Source organism: Sinohyriopsis cumingii, chromosome 16, assembly GCF_028554795.1.
Source record: "Sinohyriopsis cumingii isolate HCF-2022 chromosome 16, ASM2855479v2, whole genome shotgun sequence".
Taxonomy (NCBI): Eukaryota; Metazoa; Mollusca; class Bivalvia; order Unionida; family Unionidae; genus Sinohyriopsis; species Sinohyriopsis cumingii.
The window spans coordinates 71855091-71874934 of NC_142976.1; the positions used below are offsets into that span (position 1 = coordinate 71855091).

Below are 19844 nucleotides of genomic sequence, written 5' to 3' on the forward strand. Positions count from 1 at the left end.
GTCTACCTTTCTATAATACCACCCATTTTAGTGTATCATACATGACCTTGATGCTATAGAGCTCGGCAGTAGGCAACTACCTCCTGCCACGTAAACTCGTCACCAGGGGTTAATGTGTTAAATGCACTTTGTTACTTACATGTTATTTAAGGATCCATTTTAGACTCATTATATATTTGTCTGATTGTAATATTTTATTGTTCTTTGAACAACTTTAAAATTTGACTACTTGTTCATTTATATAATAATAATAATACATACATACTTACAAACATTAGAATTCTTTTCTAAATTCAGCTAATGTTAATGGAAAATACATGTGTACAAATGCTGGGTACAAAACATCCAGGTTATGAAATGCCTTATGCACCCACTGGATTCCTCCCACCCGCAAACAACAGATGAATTTCAGCCAACATATTATGGTTTAATCATATTTTTTTTTAATTGTGCTTGGTATAAAAGGATATGTGAAATTATGTTATTTTTTTAATGAGTCTAGACCCATGAGTCTTTGTATCATTTTTTAACATAATTGCAATTGAATGATAGAGTAGCTTATGCTCTCATGTGGACAACATTTATTACTGTGAAAATCACATTTTCCTAGTAGGTGTGGGCATTTAAGATTGAATTTGGAATGTTTTTTTATTATTAAAATGTACTTTATTCTTGTAATTCACTTCCAAAGATTTACAACTGAAACATATAAAGATCAAATCATAAAAACAACAGCAACTATTATTATTAGTATTATTTATCCTCATATATTTTGGCAGAGTAAAACATTGCAGGAATGGTCAGCCCAATTTCCATAACAACATTGTTTCAAAACAGTTATTTAAAAGACCCTCTTGAATAGCACACAAAAGTTACCACTTGGATGAAAACAGCAATAAGGTTTACTGAATGCTGTATCAAATGATTGTCTGAAAACAATATGGCTAATGACGCAATGCTTTGTGGGTAAATTACATCATCCAGTATTTATAGCTTTCTAAACAACCCTATACTACATCAGCATGTCACTTTATTAAAGCCCAGTGGATCTTACACCAGCAAAAGTCCAGTATGGTCATTTCATTTGGAGTGTGGCATAGTTGATTGCAAAAAGTTAATTCATTAATTAGTAATATCTCGGTGAATCTGTGAAGTCCAGAGTATTAATATTTGATGCCATCAAGTGTCATAAGGATTTGTGATCACTACCTTAATAGTAATTTTGAAAGACTATGCCGGTTGATTTCTTTATTGCAAATACATATATCATCCCAGAAATGTACTATAGTTCCTCAGCATTAGTCAGCAATCAAACTATTAAGTTACCGTAAAGTATTGATTATCCAGATATGGCTTATCTGGAATGTTGAACTATATTCAGCACTTTCTCACTGTGGTGGCAGTAATTCGTGGATTACAGAAGGGATCCTACTTCACATTGTCCTTTGTTTATGAGGTCTTTCAATTTGTGGTTTGTAGTAACTATGAAATCCACAAACGAAAATCTCAGAAATAAAATTGACCTCACAATGTTGACTGAATATTCCATGTATACTTGTTTATTCTTGTAAACTTCTTGGTTATCCAGAAAATCTATTATCAAGACAAAGTCCGTGTGTCCCTGTTAGTCCGTCTTTACTAGCCATGGGTTGTCAATGGACTTTATACTACATTGATCTTTGGCATATCTCACTAGCCAGAATTATGACTACCACCCTGTTATTTGATTGGCTGCAGCTGAATGATCCAATCAGATTGCTTGTTACCCAAGATAATAAGGTTCAAAGATAGTTATAGTTCATTCTAGACCGAACTGAGAAGATCCCAAGGTAACTGAATAGTGTGTTCATTGTCAAAGAAGCATAAGACAATACATTTTATTGGCTGACAGAAATGTCTTACTGATGGGCACCAGCCTGGAACGCTTGATCCATGATTATTGATGAAACTTTCACTGAAAACACTGCTGCATTTCTGTATTTATTACCCAAGGGGGAAACAGATGTAGATTCAAATATCCAGATTAAATTCTTTATAGAGGGGAATGGTTACTTGAGAATGGGGAATTAAATCCAGTAGGAAAGGTTTGAGACACTGGGTTATGGATGTATTAATTTCTGCAAGCAATATTCCAGCATTATTTACTTTGAATCGATTGCTGTTGAGTCTGACTTAGCACAGTTTGCTACAGTTTCCTTCTTAACCTTGGCCTGTACAATTTACAGTGATTTTAGTGGACAGTAGAAAATCATGATGTAGCCTGACTCCATAACAACTGCTTCAGTACATCTAATTCTGGAAAGTTGACTTGTTTCTTTGCAAAAATTATACATGCAGGCCACATTAGTGCCTCTGATATTGATGTATGTTTGAATTTTTTGAATAAGCAAAGCTCAGTTAACTCATTAACCCCTTGGAGGTTTTTGTCATTTTCGCTTCAAACGGGATTAGGAAACACATTCTGGAGGCTATTTCTGAATACATCCTAATACATCATTTTCCAACAGATTTTCCATTAGCCTAATGCCTAGTCGTATCAGAAACATCATTTTTCATTGGTTAGTTTTGCTCATGCATGAGCAGAAAGGTAAAAGCTGGAGTGGTTTTTTTTGGTGTTTTTTTACCTTAACGGACCCATCATTTGCGTATGAAGACCATTCTTTGTTCCAAAGGCCCATCTTATCCTACTTTTTGCAAAGGTTCACCTGTCTGTGTACAGTTCAGACCAGCCTGCCTTAGATCTGAGGCCATAAAGTCTTTTAAAAAAAACTGGTCCAAAAAATTAAGTTTTTCCCTCTGTATTTTGTTGTGCAACTAAAACATCCAGATTATTTGGTATCATTGTAGAGATACATCTGTCTACCTTTCTATTATACCACTCACTTTAGTGTATCATGCATGACCTTGATGCTACAGAGCTTGGCAGTAGGCTACTACCTCCTGCCATGTAAACGCGTGCCAGTGGTTAATGAGTTAAGCATATTTGCAACCCATTTTTTTCTTCTTCTAAGAGACCGTTCTTTCCAACCCACTTTTTCCATTTCTGGAATGTACACCACTCCATAGATGGCATTTACTGCATTTTAAAGTTTTTCTTTTCATACAAACTTGTGACATCAATGAAACTGCATAACATATCAAATCTTGAGCTCCTTCCTTGTTCATTTGACATTGGTTGCTTCAGAGAGCAACGTGTCTTGCATTGACAAAGGGTATTTGTTTAATCCACCATCCGGCAAGCTATGTATGCCCAGGGTCACTGATAGAAAGTGGATTATTGATCTTTGGCTAGCAAAAAGCCTATTAGTATGGAAAATCAGCATTTTACTTTAGATACTGTTGGTTTTCATATTGTCAACATTTCATGCTTAACAATAATCAGCATTTAAAATCATTTGTTTATTGCATGATTTGACATAAATGACTGGGATGGGGCAAGCGTCTGTGCCAAGCAGTGCAACCTCTCCCATCTATCTTGATTACAACTTTAAAAGCTTTTTCATGTAAATCAGTGTTCATTAGTCTACACAATCCATTTCCTATTAAAACTGTAATATTTATCCAGATGTCAAAGAAATGGACAACATTTTAAATGACCTGCTGTACTTTGTTTCTATTATGGCATTAAGTAAATTGTTATTGTTAGAAGTTGATGAACAAGAATAAACTGTACCCCAATTATCATGTCAGAGGTAAGACTTTAAACCACCCCTTTGTGACTTGGTCTCCATAAAATAATTCTTGAGAGATTTGTCAAATTTGATAGATATACATGTACATTGAGTCTGGCATTTCTGCGCACCTAAGGTTTCCATAACGAATATTGAAGCAAATCACATACTGAATTCGACCTATTGAAAAGATGTAATGTTTATTAATCGGGCTCTGGAAATGAAATATATTACTTTGGACTGTTTCTGTCAGCATTTCAATTGAGTAATTAGGTCAGGTTTGTAGCTGTTACAAAATTCAATGCCGATAAATGCAGTGGCTTAACTAGGGGGGTGCGGACTGCACCGGGTGACACCATCAGAGGGGTGACACCAAAATGACTGTCTATAAAAAATTTGAATTTCTGTGCAGGAAGGAGGTCCATGGCAGGGGGACACCATGAGTTGCTGCACTAGGTGACACCAACCCTAGTGATGCCACTGAATAAATAGCAAGAGATATTAAGCAAACTAAACTGATAGTGAAAAAAAATTAGTAAAGTTAAACATTTACATATATATAAAAAAAGCTAGTATGTTGAAGAGAACCAACAGTGATAAGGATGTAATGTGTTTACAGTGTCTCATTTATGGGGAAAAAAAATTACTTAAGAATTTAGAAACAGACTGTACACCAGGGAATTTCTTGAGAATCCCGTTCTAGTAGCAGGTTCATTTCACATTTTGGATAGAGGACGATTTTGTGCATGTGGGACAGCTTCTTGCAAAATTGGACACTTGGATTAAAATGCAGTATTGTTTTAAGGTATCCATTTCAATCTTTTATATAATGTATTTATTTTATGATTCTCAAAGATATGTAGTAAATAGGATTTTCTGGGTTAAAAGTTCAAGAAGGTAATGGAGTGGGTCTTCATGTTGACATTTAGAAATCACATTTTCATATGCAGTTAAGGTAGAAATGTGGGTTAATTTTACACACTTTATAAATATCACTTTCCATAATTAAAGGAATATTGTTCTTTCTTTATACAAATTGGATTTTCGTCCAAAAGCAACACATGATCAGATGTTTACAGGAATGTCGTATCGTTGCACAAAATTACCCAATACACAGAATTGGACCAACATGGTGGTATATGTGACAGTGTGTGCATTTTGCCTCAATTCAAGTTGCACAGTTTATTGGCACAGTTTTTACATGCAAGGAAAGATTCAGTCCATGACTGCAGCATATTGCTATGTTAAAAGATACAGATATATATATATATATATATATATATATATATATATATATATATATATATATATATATATATATATATAATGAAAATACAGCTTAGGTTTATGAATGTATTAGCTATCAAAATTACAAGGAGTTATAAGGATAAATTCAGGGTCAATTACTTGGTCAATGATTGAATGGTGACTTTTGTTTAGTTTATACCAAAGAGTAAGTAGATGATACAATTACCAATTTACAGAAATAGGGGTGTGTGAAATGAAATATGGCAGTTGTATGTACTCAAAATATATATTTTTTCACTGTCATATATTAAGGTTCATTTAGCCAGACCTGGATTTCACCAAGAGAACTAGATTCTCTTTTTACCTTAAATATAGACTCCAGCAATCTGATTGGCTGAGATTTTTAAATCTTGCTTAAATTGACCAATTAAAAATCAGAACTCAGATCATCGAAAGATGTGTTGGTGAATTTAATAATAATAATAATGATAATAATAATAATAATAAAGACCTTTTTTCAGTGAGTTACTGAATAGTTACAAATGAGAACTAATCTGCCTTGAGGCCCACTATTATGTACATATACAATTGAAGGTAATAATAATATGAACAACCCACACACAGACACAAATGTGCACTCAAGCAAATGCAGCGTATATAAAAAACTGTTCACATAAACACTGTATAGGACCTGAAGCTTTAATTAGAATAAGATGGTAAATGAGATATATTTAGGATAAAGTCGAGTTGAACTGGATGAATCTTCATCTCCTCAGAGTAAAAGGCATAATCTATGTACAGTATGCTATGTTCTCATATTGTGTACATTTCTTAGTTTAGTATAGAGGCTGAGTGGTATTTGGACCAGACAAGTATTCATGATGTTAATAATACTGTTGCATAGAGAAGATTGAAGAAGACAGTGAGATACAGTAAAACTTGCTGCATGGCCACTTACTATTATGGGTAAAGACCATTGTTCTAGTCAGCTTTGATTCTGTCTGTGTGGCGTGTAAAATTGCTGATTTTATATCTAATGGAAATGCTGATGCAGATTTTATGTACTCTTAAGTGTATTTATTGTATCAGTGTCTAGGCAAGGGCTTATTTCTAGATTAATTTAAGGAGACATTTTGTTTTTTAGGTCTTCTTATTCTTTACAAAATTAGTTTTCATTACCGGTAGCTAATTAGACGCTGATAACCACGTGGCCATCATTTTATTGTACCAGTATGCTGTCTATAATGTAATGCATGTTGTTTTTCTTGGTTGTGATGTGGATATCCTTTCTGAAATATGCTACATAAAATCCTTACAAAGCTAGCATTAATAAGTCAAAATAATATACACATACTGGTGTGATCTGTATTAGGACTTAGAATATACTTGTTTATCCTTCATGTCAATATCAGCTAGAACTCCACATTTTACAGCCACTTAAGCTAGTGGAAAATTAATGCAGTCCGATAAAATAATTTTTGTTAAGCCCACATTAGTGAGATTTAAGACACACCAATCACTTTTATGTTGGCAGCATTAGCATCAGCAGTTTGGATTTGGGTTAAAGATTTTATTTGCATACATTTCCTAAACCCCATGATAGATTCTCATTATAATTGGTGGGAATCATTATGAAGCCAATACAGATCATTCCAGGACTTGCTCTCTAGTACCTTTTACCTTGGGATGAAAGTCAAAGTGATGTAAAATTTGTGTTAAGGTTTTTGTTTTCAGTGGCTTATATTTCTTGAAACCCTTGAAAGTTTTTATTTTCATGCTTGGGATCAAACATTATGAAGCTAAGGCAGTTCATTTTGCAACATGATCACCCACCATTTTTGACCAATGGGTCAAGGTCATGTGTTTTACAGCAATGGTTTCATCATTGATTTGAAGATAACAGTAAAAATAGTGAAAGATTTATAAACTATGCTGTTTTAATCATTGCATTAATCTCATTAACTTTTGAAAATCTTCAGGGAATGGAAAATTCTCATACTTGTCCATAGGTATACTGAGAAGCTTTCATTTCCCTATATTAGAAGCTTTGCTCATGTAATCTTGCCATCTGGTGAGAGATGGGGGTGAATCAGCTGGGTTAACTCTGCTGGACAGTTGGACAGTTTGTTCTTTTACAGTAAGGTTATATCCTGTACAAAAGTGATCTTTCATCAAATGACATTTGACATGTACATTCATTTGATATATATATAGCGCACACACACACACACACACTTACTCTTTGTTGTATATTTGCCAAAATTATCATCCAGTGTTTTTTATTATTTTATTTTGTGCATGGTTTATGTAATGGGACTAGGTATTGTAGATTTTTCTTCTGAACATTTAAGGGAAGGTGGTTGATACCCCACCTTCAAGAGGACGAGAGTATATAGGAATTCCCATTATGCATCTGTCATCCATGAATATAAGGGTCCTCTCTGTCCTGGCTGTAGATTATGTGTAAACTTGCTGTCACTAAACTAGTACATTGGTAGTCCAATAAATCAGCCTTTACCGGTTTGAAGTCTGTTCTAACATACCCATTAAATCATGCAGTTGGTGCAGACAGGACTGTCTGCAACTCATCTTTTTACATTTTAGTCAGTTGATAATATTTCTCATTGCTGTTATGTTTAGATGAAGGGTGCTTTCGGTTATATGTACAAGATATTTCTGTGTTTTTGACAACTCGGGTGTTATGGCTACATATGGCTGTTCCATCAGTTGTTATGGCTGCATATGGCTGTTCCATCAGATGCAGCAACCAATCAGATGCAACTTCTGCTCATTTTCTCATTTGAAAGTGTCAGTTGAAACATCCTCAACTATTTCTGTGAAACAAAAATAGGCCTTAGATGTATACAAGTGTAAAATTTACAGAAACATCATACATTTCCTGTGCCAGAAATTTATCTGCAAAAGAACAATTTTTTTGACTAACATGACTATTTCTGTGAGTGAATTACATTTAATTGTATGATTGAGAAGATTCAAATGAAACAGAATAGTTTGGTTCATTCACAAATTCTCTTCTAATCCTAATGTTTGGTAAATACAACAAGATGTGATGTAAAGGATTTACCTCAAAGTTACAGATGTTGAAAGTTTGGTTGCATTCATCATGTGTTTATGTGACTGACTTTTGTATCCCTGGATTTTGTAATTACCTACCATTTTAAATATAAAAATAATTTTGTTTTTGTTATCTCTAATTATGCATTTAATAAACGAAAAGAAATCCACTATTAATTCAAAATATTCTTACTTGTTGGGTATAGATTCTTGCTTTTTTGCTTCACTCAAGTCACATAACAAAATCTAGGGAAACTCAAGTCATGTCACATGACCAAAGCAGCCACATCTTCACTAGCCAAGGTTCCAATAGCTCTATCTGCACCTTGGCATATCGAGCAGATTTTTCTGTGCTTCAGATCTGTGAATTTCATTGGATGAGGCAGTAAGCCAACGCATCCAATCAAAATTAAGGTGTTCAGATTTGAACACTGTTCCTATGTGATCAAGGCAAGGGGAGCACACAACTTGAACGGTCTGATAAATAAGCAATTTTCCAGTGTCGGTCCATATCTGTACAATTGCCTTTCACTTAAATACACCTGTAATGGCTTCCCTCTGGTACATAGTCATACTTTCAGTGTTAAACTTACAGAGTATCCTTTTTAGGTCAATTGTAACCACTGTTTCTGGGAGATATACAATGATGTACAATGCATCACACTATTATATACTTAGGGAGGCAACACTTGAAATCCAATAAATGTTGCTAGGACAAGGCTCCAATATGGCTGTTTGATCCGCCAAGGTGTAGATAGGATTATTGGAACTTTGGCTAGAGAAGGTGAAGCAGAGAAAGATTTCGAATGAGTATCTGATGGAACAGACATATTTAATCATGAAGTTCTAAATGGAAGCATATGATTGGATCCAAAAATATTTTGTACATACATGTATTGCCTAGATGACCTCATGACCAACATGACTTGAGCCACAATAAATACCAGTAAGTGTCAGAAATGTACATTAATGTGTTGTCAACAATTTTGCAGTGTAATAAATCAGTAAGATTAGACAGAGAAACAGTCCATGAGTATATTAGTACAGGTCTGCTGGTTGATTTATCGACTAGTAGAGTGGGGGCTTGTTTGACTGAAGGTGGCTTGAAAACTGGGTTATTGTGATCTCTACTCTTTGGGGCTTATTCTTTGTTGCTTCAAAAGCATTTCTCAGCTATTTAATTCAATACCTTTTCAACCATTTGCCATTAAAATTATATGGTAGGTCCTTGTTAAGATTAATATGTATCATGCATGAAAACCAGGCCACTACGACCTCTATTTCAAGATATAATTAACATTGCGTTATTATCTTTCCATTTCGACTTCTTTCCTTGAAGGGTCATTGGCTTATAAGTGTCTGCTCTTGCACATCCTTTTATTCTTAATGGTACATGCAAATAAAGGTGGCTGTCATGCCCAAAGATGTATTCAGTAGTCAAAAATAATATGAAAGTTAAAGAGCTACAGTAAAATATCAATTATCTGGACTCATTGGGACTAGAATTTTGTCTAGATCATTGGTTGTCCAGATAACTGGTTACTTTATGCACGATATATTCCAAAACTGTTTCCTTGAACTGCTTAAAATTCCAGTTGGTTTTTTTTTCTAACTGTCACCAGTGAGAAATCCTGTAATTTATGTTTCTTCTACACAGCCATTTTCTGTATGGGTTTGAATAGGACTATCCTCAGTACACGTTTTGTGAAATTTATTTTACAACCAGACCTGTTGCAGCTGTTGTAAATGTGCAGACAGGACTGAGATACATGTTTATTCATTGTAACTTCCACATGATGGGGGGCAGGAGAACAGTTAATCAGAAGGCTGTTGGTTTTATACCAATATGTATGCAGAGACAATTCCTTGTGGGGTTAAGACATGTTTTATCCCTGTGACAATAAGAAAATTGTAATGCATATCAATACCAATTTTTGTGGATTTTTGGTATTCCAGCCATGGTTGATAAGAACAATATATTAAACCAAACTAACAATGGTGAAACTGTGAAGACATTTAAGTCTTAAAAATTCTTGTCAGAGACATGCTCATCACTTTAAGTACTAATAAACATATATATTTTTGAAAATGAGCAAAATATGATGCTATTAAAATTTAAAGGGGCAATGTACATGTTTTGCATCTCTGCAGTCCTGCTTTTCATCTTCAATTCTGGTTAGCACAAGGGTCAGTTAAATTGCCCGTACAAAGTATATCTGTTTTAGATCAAAGTTAATTTATTTAATGTCAGTTTCTCCACTACTTCTGCGTTTTTTGTAGTGTATGAAAACTGTTTCACTGAGCTCGGTCTGGGTGTTACAGAGTGCATCCAACTACAAACGGCATAGAGCCAAATCTGCCTTCACATAATGAGTTGATGTATGAAGGTTTATGTTCACTGAAATCATAACGACAAGTCATATCATTAATGTGGATTTGCTGGCACTCTGTTGTGATGGTAGATCTATGTTTTATTCTGTTTGCTTCCAAGTTAACCAATTCATGCATAGACAGAACAAGTCATCAGATGAAGGTCCACCAGCTGATCACTGAAATCATAAGTGCAGTTAAACAGAATTATTGTGAATTTTCTGGTGCTGTATAGATCTGGGTCTGTTCTTTTTGGAGTTGTGCTTGAGCAAGTGGAGGAATGTGTGTCAGAAAAACAAAAATCAGTGAGCAATATTTATTTTTCATTCATTAAACTATAAATAAAGTTAGAAAAAATTATTTATTTTTCCTTAACGGCACATTGTTCTAGGAACTTCCAATAACATCTTTGTTACAAAGTGGTTGGGTATAAAAAAAGTAATTATATTTTGCTATCTTAAAATGTGCATAAAAATAAGGTAAACACACACACACACACTATATTACATGCAAAAGCAAAGGTTTTGGTATCCAGGGTTCCCACGCTACCGGGAAATCAGAAAAAAAGTCAGGAGAAATGATCATTTTTTCCCCACTGTAAAAAGTCCTTGAATTTTGCAAATATTGAACAACCACGTAATTGAGTAGTAACTAAACTGATTGTGTGTTAAATTTATCGAGTTCTAACCAGAATATTCGGAGGGTGCAGTATGGATCATTTGGTTGCTTGCAATAAACATATATGCAGAGTCAATCCAAACACCAGTGGATTAGATTCATCTAATAGACTTTTATTTTCAGGTCAGCTCGATATCTGTATCATTCCTTACATGGAAGATATGAAAACCAGTCTAGCATCACATGAGGCCAACATGGTGGTGGCAAAGTGTAACCTCTTACCGGATGGCTAGCAAATTTAAATATTGTTAGATTGAGTCATACAGGCATGCAGTCGATATGAATTTTCTCAGAAATTGTCAGTATTAAAATTGTTATGTCTTTAATCTGCTGAAAGAGAAGATAAAACTACATCGTTGATGAAATGTGACCTGGTACTTGCAATTTGCATTGCTAGTCGCATGAGTGCTCAAATCTAACAACCAACATTTTCAAATGTTGTAGAGACAAAAATAAAAAAATATTAAATGAAAGTCTTATACTGGATGTGATAAAAATGCAAAAACGAAAGAACACTAAATTCTCCATATTTGTATATTCCAAGAACAACTTCTGGAGTTTTGTTGTATCACGTGGCTATCATGTTGACATGTGCTCTCTGCTTGATAAATCAGACTGGCCAGATTGATGGTTATTACAAAAAATATCTGACTTTATTTTAATATAATTGAATTTCTCTACAACAACATTATAAAGGAGTTAGTTGTTGATATCATGTTACCATTGGACTTCCGATGTCATTGTTTGAGATTTGTATAGTAATGTGACTAGTAATGCAGATGGCGAGTAATGGGTCAGGTTTCATCTACATTTTCGTATTGATTTCATTCAGGTTTGAGTCGATATAACGTAAGTTTAAATTTTTTAGGCCATCTGGTAAGCGATTACCATAAGTCACTACCGCACGGTGGCGGCAAATTTCAAATTTTCAATATGCAGTTGCATTGACCCCACATCCCAACCTAAATGTCCAAATATGAAAAATGGGGTGCTAATATTTGGAGAAAACTCCGATTGGAAAATGGATTGCTATTTGTTTTGAGCCATATTTTTAGTCCAAATTGTTGAATCTCAGAGCTGAAATGAGAAATTGTCGTCCCCTGCATTATATATTAAAAAACGATACGGGCCCCTGTATCAGTACAGGGCTTGGGGACTGGTTTCACGAATTACAAGACAAGTTGATTTTACAGAAAATTCAGTAATTGTTTATACAACAGTACATCATTTTGAAGGTCTTTTGTCAAAATTTAAATCAACCCTTTTGAAAATGTGTTTTAAATGATGGTATTTTAACCAGATCAACTTTAAAAGAGATCTGGTTGTTTGAAAAATCATGTTTGGGATTTTATTGGCACAGATAAATTCAGGGTTAAACTCTTTTCGTTATAAGACAAGATTCTAATTATTTGTGTTTAATATGTGTTTATTGTTTTTATTATACTTTAATAGGAAATGTTACTTTCTATGAGATGCATATATATATATATATATATTGCTATAGAATTCTTTAGAATTAAAGGCTTGAAAGGAAACAAAACATAATTTATGTTCATTATGTTGTTCCCACTTAGCAACATAATGCAGCAAAATTAAGTTAGAATTTTTGTTCTGTACACTGAAATGGCTTTATGTGCTAATTTATAGGAATATTAAATAATCAAACTTGTTTCGTATGGTACATTTTGTTGGATATGTACGTGATCATCTTTTCTGACTTTTGATGTTTTTGGAGACCCTTGAAAGAGAAACATCTTTAAATTTAGAAAATGCATGTTTTATAATCTAAAATGTTCTTTAATTCCATTCAGTAATGGTCATATGTGAACCTTGAAAAAAGTAATTTCATCCTGGAAAAACTCTGGAAATGACCTGGAAATTTATCTTTAGAAAAGCATGGGAACCATGGGTATTGCTATCAAAAGCTAGTCAAGAAAATTAATACTAATGTCACTGTATGGACAAAATGTGTTTCCTGCTTTATATTTGCTTTTAGAAGCAGGATATACTATGCTAATTAGTAGTGTCATTACCTTGATCAGTGCTTTTACACTGATTATTGAAATAATGTTATGCAGTCAGTTAACTTTGAGTATGAATCCAATAGTGACCTGTTTGAGGAAATATAGAAGGGCATGCCATCCCATAATGTTTTCATCCGAATGGTTTCGCTTTTGTTAACCTTGTTATTAGATATGTTCTGCTTCAGAGATCAAAGTTACTGCCATCATCAGTAGATCCATCATATGGTTGCACATGGATGTTGACCTACAGTCTTGCTTGTTTTGAGGAGCTGTATTTGAGGGGACCACTCCATTCCTTGGTGTTCTATCACAATATTAAGTTTGAGGAGTTGTATTTGAGGCAGTGGCATCACTCGGGTTGGTGTCACCCAGTGCGGTAGCTCATGGTGTCACCCCCATGGTCCTCCTTCCGTAACAGACTGTACAGAATCCTTAGTAATGTCATTTTGGTGTCACCCTCTCTGATGGTGTCACCCGGTGCAGTCCGCACCCCCTGCATCCCCCTAGCGACACCACTGCTGTGCCAGCTAGTCATGTATTTAACTATGATTGGTTATCCGCTTATGAAATCCGACTAGACCGAGCAGTGTGTGCTCTGTAAAATTTGCAGTTTTTCATTTTGGTGTCACCCCTCTGAGATGGTGTCACCCGGTGCGGTCCGCACCCCCCTAGCGACGCCACTGATTTGAGGGGACCATTCCTTGGTGTTCTATCACAATATTAAAAGTTTTTACAGATCATAGACATGCACAAACTTTTAATTTTTTGTCATTTCCATTTTGTTTAATGGGTGTCTGCGATTTGTCAGATTCTTCATTGATGATTGATGAATGACAGTTTATACTTGCCTGTATGATTCTCTTGTAGTTTTTCCCCCATTAGAATAAAGCATTGCATTCTCTCTCACTTTGTATGCTGCTCCAAATGGGCCATCTATTAACTGAAATTTGTGTGTTTGGTTAGACTGGTTGCTGTGGAATTGATTCAAGGTATTTTTTCATCCTGTGTATGCTTTGTGCTGGGGAACTATGGGCTCTATGATCTAGTGGCTGATGCCTGTCAGATCTTAGAGTTTTTATGGTTTGTTTTGCATGAACTGTGTACAGAGTTCTTCACAGCTACTTAATTCTCAAGTACCTGGTTATTTATTAATGCAGGGGAGATAACCCTGTATAGAACTAAACTGATCAGTGATTAGACTATGTTATCAACACAGTTGTTTTGCAGGTTGGCTGTCAATGCTCCTGTGGCATTTTTACTGTTTAAACATGTTTTATGCCATTCGAGTATTTGATAGAAAGCAACATCTTAGCATTAATAAATAAAAACTTAGTTGTTTTTTTCTTCTTCTCTGATATCATGTACATGTGTATTATACACATCCACATGAATGACTTGGTATTTTTCAAAACACATTGAGTACTGTCCTCAGTAGACTGCTCCCTCAATATAATGCTGTTGATGGGAGCCATACAGATTTCCTACATCATAAATGAGGAATCTTATACTGAGGTCTGTTCCAACAAGTCTGTCCAAATAATACATAAAAATAAGCCATTAAATGAAACAATGCCATATTATAACTGGTTTTCGTTTGCCAAGAACTGAAATCAAATGCAGTAATTAAGGCAGTAATAGTTAAAGAAAATTAATTTACATGAGATCCATGACCAGGTACATGTGCTGAGGGGCAGCAGTATATCGAGAAGCTTTACAGTGAGGTACCACTGTATTTCAAAATAGTAATTTTAGTTAAATAAATTTGTGTAAGGAAACAGCCACCTAATCTCTGCTGGATTTGTCAGTATGTTGTCCCTGGTGTACTGTAAACAGTAATTAAAAGAAGTGTCGCTGCATGTGCACATATGCATGACTTCTTTTGATGGCTTACACTCATAGTGCAAAATCATTGAAATTTTGTTTAACTCTTTTGAATAAATTTTGTTTACTTTGACAATGGAAATCAAACATGCCATGATTAGAAAAAATCTGACAAGCATAAAAAGCCATTTGAAGGACCAAACATTTTATGCATTAAATGTCTTGTGTACCAAGCATATGGGTGAAATAAAATGGAGATCAGAATGATAGATTCTCCACGACTATAAGAATCAGAGCTCTTAAGATCAAAAATGGCTGTCATGACATCAGATAGTAGAAACAAACAGTTCATAACTGGCAAAAATATTGGACTGCCTAAATATCTTGTACAAAAGAAACCAAATAAAAGGGGAAGTCTCATACAAAAGAAACCAAATAAAGGGGCAAAGAAGAAACGGGTATAAAATTTTATCATACAGGTCAACAGTGAGATGGAAATTTAGGGATTCCAATTCATAAAATGTTCCAGTAGGGTTAAGGGTTCGAGTCTAGGATTTGACCAATGGGGGTATGTGAGAAAGCTTGCCAGTAGCTTCTCATGGGTCGGTGGTTCTTCCCGGGGCTTTCCCAGGTTCTTCCTCCACCATTAATACTGGCTGCCATGCATAGCCTATCATGTGATGAAAAATGGCATTAAACCCCACAACAACAACAACAACCAGTAGGGTTAAGACATTTGAGTTTAAAATTTCATTGACATTTTACAGGCATCAGACTGAAATATGGTTAAATATGCACAGGTTTTGTCACATTCTGTGAGATATTTCTCCTGAGATTTCTTTAATATGCATGGATACAAACCATATAATTCGGATGAACTTTTATCAGGCATTAACAAGTTAAGAATCTGCACAGAAGTAAGCAAAATAATCTTTATTTTTATTTATGTTCAGGTCATTTGAGCATTTTACAGGTTGTACTTGTAGAATGATGAATCATGGTTATTTTTATCTTAATGCACAGCATGTCATTCAGTTCACTATAAATATTGAAAAACACCAATTGGGAAACCTTTGGCTAGAACCAATTTATTATTAGGTGAGAAATCAGTCTTAGTGAGCTAGATTCAGATAGCTAAAACTTCTGAAAGGATTCTTCCTCTTTCTTTGAGATATCACAGCAGTCTTTATTCAGGATTTTGTTTTTCTTTATATGAGTGCACAAACATGACCCTGTTAAGATGGCTGCCATGGCATTGGATTTCAGGCTCAATGGCATTAATGCACCTGGTCATTTCACCCTCATTAGCAAGAGACAGCATGGGATTGCCTCAGAACCAACAGACAAGGGCTCTAACATGGCCCACCCTTGGATTAAAAATAATTACATTCACTACACTTGTTTTGTTTCAGTCAGGGTTGTAATATCTTGACCTGGCAAGCTGACCTATGACTAATGGAATTTTAAAGCCTTTTATATCCCTTGCTTTGCATTCAATGAAGTTATTTCTGAAATGAGTCACAAAACCTGTCAGCTTGATGTGGAAGAAACTGATTCAGCTGCTCAGACTTGATGATGTCACCAACAGAACACTACAGATCTGTTGATGACGATTGTGTTCAAAGTACTGTGTTCATGTGATTTTGATACATGTATATTTTAAGCCAACATCTCTCAGTTTTGATTACAGTAATTGCTAACTATGGAATAAATTACTGTTTTTTTTAAACTGTCTTCTGGTCATCCTACTTTATGATAGTATCCAACTGACCTACACCTTGTAAGCATTGAGATTTATGCCTCATGATACATTTTAAACAATGAGATTTAAACATCTCATATGATACATTATAGACATTGATATTTTAATGTTTCAGATGTTACTTTTTAACACATGAACCCCTGGAGGTTTTTGTCGTTTTCACCTGAATTGCGAGTAGGAAACATATTTTGAAAGCTATTTCTGAATTGATCCGAAAACACCAAATCCCAGGTGATCTTTCAATAACATACTGCCTAGTTGTGTTAGAAACATCGTTTTTCATTGGCTATTTGGCTCGTGCATGAGCAGAATGGCAAAAGTTGGATTTTTAAAAAAAAACATTTGTTGCTAAACTGAGCCATTATATTTATCTTATCCTACTTTTTGCAAAGGTTCATCTGTCTGTTTGCAGTTCATACCAGTTTGCCTTAGATCTGAGACCAAAAAGTCTCAAATCTGGACACAAACTCAGATTCCGACCACGGGGGGAATTGGGTCCAAAAAATGAGGTTTTTCCCTCAGTATTTTGTAGTGCAACTAGATATTCCAGATTATTTGGTATCATTGATGAGCTACAGCTGTCTACCTTTCTATAATACCACCCACTTTAGTGTATCATGCATGACCATGATGCTACAGAGCTCGACATTAGGCTACTACCTCCTGCCACGTTAACTCTTCGCTAGGGGTTAATGTGTTAAACATTGAAATTTTGTTATCCTGTATACATTTTCCCCAGTGAATGTGAATGCAGTAAGTTCTGACCACTTAGCTAATGAAAGATTTGAAAAGAAATCTAGAACTCATTCGTGCATGGGTTGTGACAAACTATCTATATAATGTATGATTAAAGAAGGAATTCAACCACAGACATTTCTTGGGGAAAGCTCATGAGGCTTCAGTAACTAGATGTCAGTTTTATTGACACCATATCGTCTGAAAATATCTTATTCATATTTGCATGAAAATAAAGTTATCAGGAATTTTTGTGGATCCCCAAAGCCTGAAAATATTCCTATTCCTTGTAAACTACTTGGAGGATTGCCACCAAACATTATAGACACATTCATCCAAAGGTCTGAATAGTCATAAATGAAATGGGTGCCCCTTGGACATTCAATATGGCAACCATGAAAGTCATTTTGAAGTCTTTATGTCACTGCTACTCCTAAATAGATGTTTGTATTGATATGTGGTATCCACAAAAACACCTCTTATGATTCCTGGTTAATCCTAAATGAAAGTAGTGTTGATCTGATAACTAATGTCTGCCGTGGTGGCCATATTGAAAATCTTGTTGTCACTACTGAGTGGATGGAGGTACTTACACAGGGTTGCCACTAAATGACCTATGATGTCTGGTCAACCGTAAATAAAAACGGTGCCATTCTGATACCCAGTATGGCTTCCATTGTGGCTGTCTTAAAGCTTATCACTTCTCCCCCTAGATGGATGATCATATTGACCTATGCTTTTCACCAAAAGATCTACTATGATGTCTGGTTCATTGAAAGTGGTGCCAATAGGGCCATCCTGGCAGCCATATTGAAAATCCTTTTATCTTTACTCCTCCTAAACAGAAAGTCATATTGAGGTGGGTTTATCACCAGAAGGCATCTTGTGAATAGTTGGTCCTAAATTAAAATTATACTGACCTGACATTTTGAAAATCTTCAACTGCTTCTCCTCCAGAATGAAAGGCCATATCAAGAAAGGATTTTCACCAAAATACTTTTTATGATTTTTAGATAGTCCTAAATGGAAATGGTGCTGATGTAAAATTAAATATTGGCACCATGAATGGATGATTGTATTGACAAGTGATTTTTGCCAGAAGACTTCTTATGATGTCTAGTTGGCTCTAAATGGAAATGACGCTAATCTTGGATCCAATTTAGCCACAAGCTAGTTTTAAAAGAATAAACAGCTTACTGTGTTTTCCAGGATTTTTTTTCTCACCCAGTGGAATGTCTTTATGATCAAGGGACTTGTCAATTTACTCACTGTGATTTTATTTTCAGTGGATATAATTTTTGTCCTAAAAGAAAGGCCCAGGAAACTACCACAGCAAATTCCATGGTTGTTTTTAAAGGGGAAGGGGTGGTGTCTGGGAATTTCTTTTGAGTTGGGATCATTTTTCTTCTTTTACATAAAATTTTGTTTTTTCAACCAATATAATGGATTTTTTTCCTTAAATCGGAGAAAGAATATAGTTTTTGCAAGCTATTTAATGGCAGGAAATATTTGTTTTAAAAAAGAACCTCTTACTTGCTGAAATTTAATGGATGGACTCTTTATGTTTTATAAAAGAACCTCTTCCTTGCTGAAATTTAATGGATGGACTCTATGTTTTATAAAAGAACCTCTTCCTTGCTGAAATTTAATGGATGGACTCTTTATGTTTTATAAAAGAACCTCTTCCTTGCTGAAATTTAATGGATGGACTCTTTATGTTTTATAAAAGAACCTCTTCCTTGCTGAAATTTAATGGATGGACTCTTATGTTTGTTTGTTGTTTATCCATTGACTTTGAAGATGGCCATGACATCACTAACTGGTTTGGTTTTTGTGATCAAGCCACTTTGTACTTTGAACTGAGACACTTTTGTCAGGAGATGCTTCTTGGGTTTGCTCTAACAAACGAGGACGTTTTTGAGATTTCAACAGCTTGCATTGCCTCTGCAATTCTCCTCCATTCAAAGTCAGTAGCTTCATTGTGGATGAGAATTTTTTTAAAGGTACATAGAAAGACTATTTCACACACACACAGTCCTCAGGCAGCCTGTGTGAAAATGAGTAAGCTTCTTGAGATGGTATCTTTACACTGTCCAGGTTTTGCATACATACAGCAGGGTTGGCAGCGTAGTGGCTTTGTAGACTTTAAGATTTTTTTTGCAGACTGATCCCTCTGTGCTCATACACATTTGCACATAGTATGCCAAAGTCACACTTGAGCAGTTCTGTTGATGGTTTTATCATCGATGTGGACTGCATGTCACATCGTGCTGCAAAGATATGTGAACTTGTCCACTGCCATGAGGATTTGGCCATTTACTGTGATGGTGGGCTCTACATAAGGCCTTCCTGATGTAGGTTGGTCCTCAGTCTTTTTGGTACTGACTGTGAGACTGACATTGTCACAGGCTGAGAGAAATGGTCCATACATGGACCTTGGTGCACAGTAACTTAAACGTC

At 35.1% G+C, this 19844-nt stretch overlaps 1 protein-coding gene across 1 annotated transcript in view; it reads left to right on the forward strand.

Annotated features, from left to right (window-relative positions):
• Positions 1-19844, forward strand: part of LOC149780758 (uncharacterized) — a 219820-nt gene that overhangs the window by 86889 nt on the left and 113087 nt on the right. The gene's annotated exons all lie outside the window — the stretch shown is intronic.